Raw genomic sequence first — 5,501 nt, 5'->3', positions numbered from 1 at the left:
CATAGCGAGCTCAAACAGGTTTGATATTTTTTGGTTTCTACAATGTCTGCAACCTGGGTCTGAAAATCCTGAGTAAAATCAAAACTAAGGGAGATGAAGTGGTAAAGGCTCTCACCTGTGTCTTCATTGTTGCTGCTAGAAAAGGAGAATCACAGCTGTGAAATTGAGATGCTATGAAGGACTGCTAGCCAGCCAGCTTCTGTGAGGTTTCACCTCTGAGTTGAAGTTGGCTTGTAGTGGGCAAGTTTCTCATTACTATTTTGTCTGCTGGGATGAACACAAAATATAAATCATTCTTGAAAAAGAACTGCATCTCCATTGGAGGCCCTTTGGGTAAATGGGAAGCTCTGAGTTACATATTCTGCAACTCACATCGAGCCTTTAAATAAGATACCTGGGAACCTGAAAACTAGCAGCCACTGGAAAACCCATCATCTCAATGTTGGATTTGCACAGGACAGGAGGATTGGATGCAGATGATATTTAAGGCCCCTTCCAACCCAGGCCATTCTATGATTTTGTGATTCTGTGATATTTGGGAAAGGACAGAAACCCAGAGGCAAACCCAACACAGCTGTCTTGCTTCTAAGCTATTTAGTTTAAAGCTAACTCAAGGAGAGCTATGGAAACTCCTCATGGAAAGCAGATAAGCCTATGGATAAAACAGTAAAGAAAAACTTAAAAACTTGCTGTTAAATAACTATAATGAAACAGACAGATGTCCTGTCTGTACTAGTATGTGACAATAGCTAGTCCCTACACCTTATCCATGCCCTAGCTTCCAGCATAAAATCATGAGTGTATTCAGCTATATCAAAAAGACCTTGCCAAGATCAACTGCTTCATGTTTAATGCATGCTTTGTGTATCTCAGGTGAAGAAAACACAATAGAGGGGCAAATGTTACCAGAAACAGCATTGCACTTTTTGATTTCCAGACCTATCTTAGCCTCAAGCAAGGGAGAAGTTTGTACAGCAGTTAAGATGATTAACCATGACTGATGCCACATGTATCCTAGGCTGGAAGAACTGCTAAATCTCCAAATTTTGTCCAGTCATGTCACTGGAAGTGATTCCATACACCTGAAGAAGACTGCTACACCCAAATGTTTATTTTTCTGGTGATACTGGTTGACCTACTTTTGCCTACCAGGGACGTACAAGCTGTTCCTGTCCAAATGTCCCGAGACCATCCCAGATGAGCTTTCAGACCTGTTTGAATTTGTAGTCTTGGTCCAGCCTGACAGAGAGCTGAGCTCAACACCTTGCACTCCTCTTTACTGCAGCCTTTGTGCGCCTGGCTGCAGCTCTGAATTAAAACGATCTCTCCCAAAAAATAACCCAAGGATTTGACTTTGTCGGAAAAGAAGATGTGATAACATGGGTGTCATCCAGGGCACATCAGGGAGAGCCTCTGGTCCTGCTGCACAGCAGATCTCCTGCTGGGAAGTCCTGTGGGAGGAAGGAGTGTGGTTTTGTTCATTAAGGATGAACTCAGCATCCACTACTGGATGTGAAATAGCCACTTGCAGCTGCATCCAGCTCTTCTCAGTGTCCAAAAGAGAGAACTGTAGGTTTGCTAAGGAAAACCAAGCCTGTGATCTCCGGGGATAGGACATACGCTTTTATAGTTAATTTGTATATTTGCCTTGCTGCAAATGTCATCTAAAGCTGTGTAGGAGGAACGTAGCTGGAGGATTTTTTCCAAATTTGTGTTATTTGGTGTAGACACACACTGAAATAAACCTGAAGCCTGGGAGGGGTGGAGGCTGTGTTTGAACCTTAACCCCACGAGTGTTCTTCTCAGCCCCATGGGCTCTGGCTGCACAGCCCACACAGGGCTCCCCAAATTGTCTCAAAAGACAAAGTGATAGGGATTGATGTGGCTTGTAACTTCTTCCTTAACTTCGTTACCATTGACTTTTCTAACAAGAAATCCAAACTGTGACGAGGGAAATGAGTGTAGAAAGACCTTTTGAAAGAGGAGCAAAATGGGAGCTGATTCAAGCGTCTGTAATTAGCTAATGGCTGTGAATATTTATGAAATCTCCCAGCAGTGGCAGTGAAGTGCTGATCCTGGAGAAGTGGACGCCCTCTTCCTTGATGTCTTTAATCCTTGCAGCCCCAGCTGCCATGGCTCAAGTGTTGGAAAACCCCACCCTCTTTCTGGCCTCTGATCAAAATCAATATTTCAGAGGGAAATGCAGAACAGCAAAGGAGTTAAACAAGAGTTCAGACAAGCATAACAAATACTGGAAAGATGAGATCCTCCAAGCAGAGTGCTCTAGAAAGCTCTCCCGTTAATCTGGGCAAGGCTCTCATCAATTGCTCTGTGCAGGAAGAGCTATTCTTGGACTCATAAGGAGGTAAGGGATTTATTTCCTCAGCTGCATGGAGTCATGCTATGAGATATCATTAAGTAAGAATAATTAAGATTTGAGCTTTCAACATACAAGATTTGCAGGTTTTCCTGTGTTTCCAGTCCTTTCCAGATATACCTTTCCTAAGTGGTAGTCAGGATTTCTGTACCATTTAACTATATAAACCTTACAAGTAATTTTTTTGTGTCTATATGAGAATTGGCTGTGTTGATTTCCATTTGAGGATCTGTAGATGAGCTTGGTAATTAATACTTCGGTGTGATAACAAAATAAAATACTGAAGTGTATTTTAATTTGAGCAGTTCAATGGTGATGCAGCAACGTGGATTTCATTTACCTGGCAATACCTTGACTGCAGCTAAGACATATCAAAGAAAAAATGATGGTAAAATCCAGAATGGTCACATCAGGTTAACTGATTTCATGGTTGCAATGGCAATATGAGGAGCTTGCACTAACACACAGAGCTGAACTTTCAGGGTGTGGGAAGCAAGTGTGCAAAGGGTCTGATGATTATCTTTCTGGCACCAGTTGCTTTTCTGTGACACTGCAATCATTACTTCAGGCAAAAACAAATCATTTTGTTGCTTCGTCAGCAGAAAAGAACCCTGTCCAGCTCAATCTTCTGCCAAGCCTGAGCCTTCTCTTTCTTTCTGTGCATATGGAGCGTCTGTGGCAGCATTGTGAAAGAGACCAGAATGAAGGTGCCAGGAGAGCAGAGATCCCAGTGCCCAGCTGAGGTTTTTGTGATGGGGTGGAGCCCAGGGACAGTCCATTCCATTGAAGCATTTCAGATCTACCAAGGTGTTTAGTTTTGCAGAGCAGCAAATAGTTTTTTCATTTTCAGAGCCCCAGTCTTGATTTCTTGTAAAGCTGTGTGTAATTCAGGTCTGCACCACAGCTGATCATTGCTAATTTTGATGCAGAGTTTGACTTTCCCTCCAGAGCGAAGGGTTTAATGCTTTTCTTCAAAGGCAGTGCAGATGGTTTATTGAGTGTCAGAGATCCAAGGAAGCTTAAATGGATACATTTAAAACTAAGTCCAGGACTTAAAGAGACTGGCTGATTCCTAGTAGATAAAGCCAAGTTAGAACATGGGCACTGCCACAGTGATCATGGGACCAGACTGGATTGGGGTCCTACAGCTTCTGCCTATTCCCACCCACTCATTTAGGCTCCAGTTGGTGCTGCTACTGTAAAACCTGTTACCCTGTTAACAGAAAAATTGTCATACACTTCATTTTGAGGTTTCTGGATCATGAAGACATAATCATTAATGGGAATGATTTATACAAAGCTACTTATTGATGAACCAGGAGAGAACAGAACTTCTTTCCTGAAGAGCAACACTGAACAGGTCATGTCAGAAAGGAGATATAATGTCACTGCTGTGAGATAACTGTTTTTAAACGTGGTTGCTTTACTGCCATTCATAGAATCACAGGATGGTTTGGGTTGGAAGGGACCCTAAAGATCATCTAGTTCCAACCCCCTGCCATGGGCATGGACATCTTCCACTAGAGCAGGTAGAAAGGGGGAGGGTAGAAGAAAGAACCCCTGTGGGAAGGCAGATGTGGTACAGTGAGACAGTCAAGGTGGTGCTGAGCAGTCCTGGAAGTCCAGGAAGCCACAGAAGTGAGAAGACCCAAGGGGAAAAGGCTGGGACAAACACCTGCGTTAAGCAAATGAAGGTGTTCCCTCCACCTGAGTAATTCCATGCCAAGGCACCACCCCAGCTGTGCATCTTTGGGTGTGCTACATAAACATAAATACACATTTTTCCCAAATTTTTTCCCAGTAATTGCAATGGTCCAGAATAACAAATCGTAGCTATTATAAAACCGATATTACTCTGTAACATGTCTGCATCTCTTAAATGCAGGGCATCCAAATTTCTTGCTGGTTTTGTCAGTCACGTGCTCAGAAACACTTTCAATGCACTAAGAAGAAACATAAAAACACTAAATCAGGTATTTAAATCCCCACAAGCATGCTAGCTTGAAAGAAATTCAACCTCCCAGGCAGAGAGCCAGGTTTTGCTATTGCGAAAAAAGGTTCTCCTGCATGTGCTAAGGGATTAGATGTTCCTGATGTTCTAGGCAAGGGCACTGTAGGTTTTCCAGTGGTGATAAAATGCAAATTTCACCCATAAGTCTTTCTGTTGACAGGGAGGACAACAATCTACCTCTGTGTGTGTGTGTGTGTGTGTGTGTGCTTAAAAATATTAAAAATTAAAATCTGCTGGAAAAGGGAGTGTAAAACAGTATGACTTCTCCAGATTTTTTTTTGAGACAAATATACTGAATTGCCATAAAAATGTACCTAATCTTTAAGTAACTTAAACTGTAGTGTTTAATATGACTATGGACATGTAGCTTGTGGCCCATCAAAGTATAGGGACCATATTGACACACTGAGTATTAGATAAAGATATAAATTTTGCAAGGTCAGAAACAGTCACAACATAAACAAAATAAAGAAAGTCCAATAACAGGAAAGGCAGAGCATCTGTAGTAGTTATGACTGATTTTCCATTGCCCTACATCCTTGGTAGCAATTAGGTGTGGTTGTAAAATGCTGTCAAAAGACTAAATGGAATAGCTGGTTTGCACTGACTTGGCTGAACGTTTGAGCTGCTCATGGTGGACTAAACTCTGCAGTCACAGAGAGATAAATTTGCAATTTGCAACCAAGAGCATTCAGATATTAGTGAATCAACACAAGCAAATTGACTTTTATTGCCAATATTCCGAAAGTATCCTAGCCCTCGGACACATGATGTCCAGAAGTGCTCTTACTTCTAGTCTGCCCCTGAACTGTCTTTCACAGGACAGGATGCTGGTTTGGCAGAAGGGCTTTCACCACTGCTGACAAATGCTTTTTGAAAACAGGGGCATATTCTCAAAGGTGATGCACAAACCAAATTAACCCCTTTCAGCAGAATTGGTTCTCTTCCCTCACCTGTGGTTTTATCAAAAACTAACCAAAGGGTTTAAAACATATTTTGAACTTCTGTCAGAGACATGAGCTGAGTTCAGGAGTTCTTGGAGCACTCTGCCCATCCACGTGCAACGGGAGTGAAGCTCCACATGGCAAACTCCACCTGCATATGGATGGTTGA

At 42.3% G+C, this 5,501-nt stretch overlaps 1 long non-coding RNA gene across 1 annotated transcript in view; it reads left to right on the top strand.

The window, feature by feature from the left end:
- Positions 1-631: 631 nt before the first annotated feature.
- The window catches only part of LOC108446540, a 27,552-nt gene continuing 22,682 nt past the window's right edge, over positions 632-5,501 (top strand). Inside the window, exon 1 of the long non-coding RNA XR_001861747.1 lies at positions 632-2,365. This is a non-coding gene — a long non-coding RNA (uncharacterized LOC108446540). The remainder of the gene's footprint in view (positions 2,366-5,501) is intronic.

This window comes from Corvus brachyrhynchos, unplaced genomic scaffold (assembly GCF_000691975.1).
Source record: "Corvus brachyrhynchos isolate BGI_N302 unplaced genomic scaffold, ASM69197v1 scaffold34, whole genome shotgun sequence".
Lineage (NCBI taxonomy): Eukaryota > Metazoa > Chordata > Aves > Passeriformes > Corvidae > Corvus > Corvus brachyrhynchos.
This window is presented reverse-complemented; position numbering and strand designations above follow the sequence as displayed.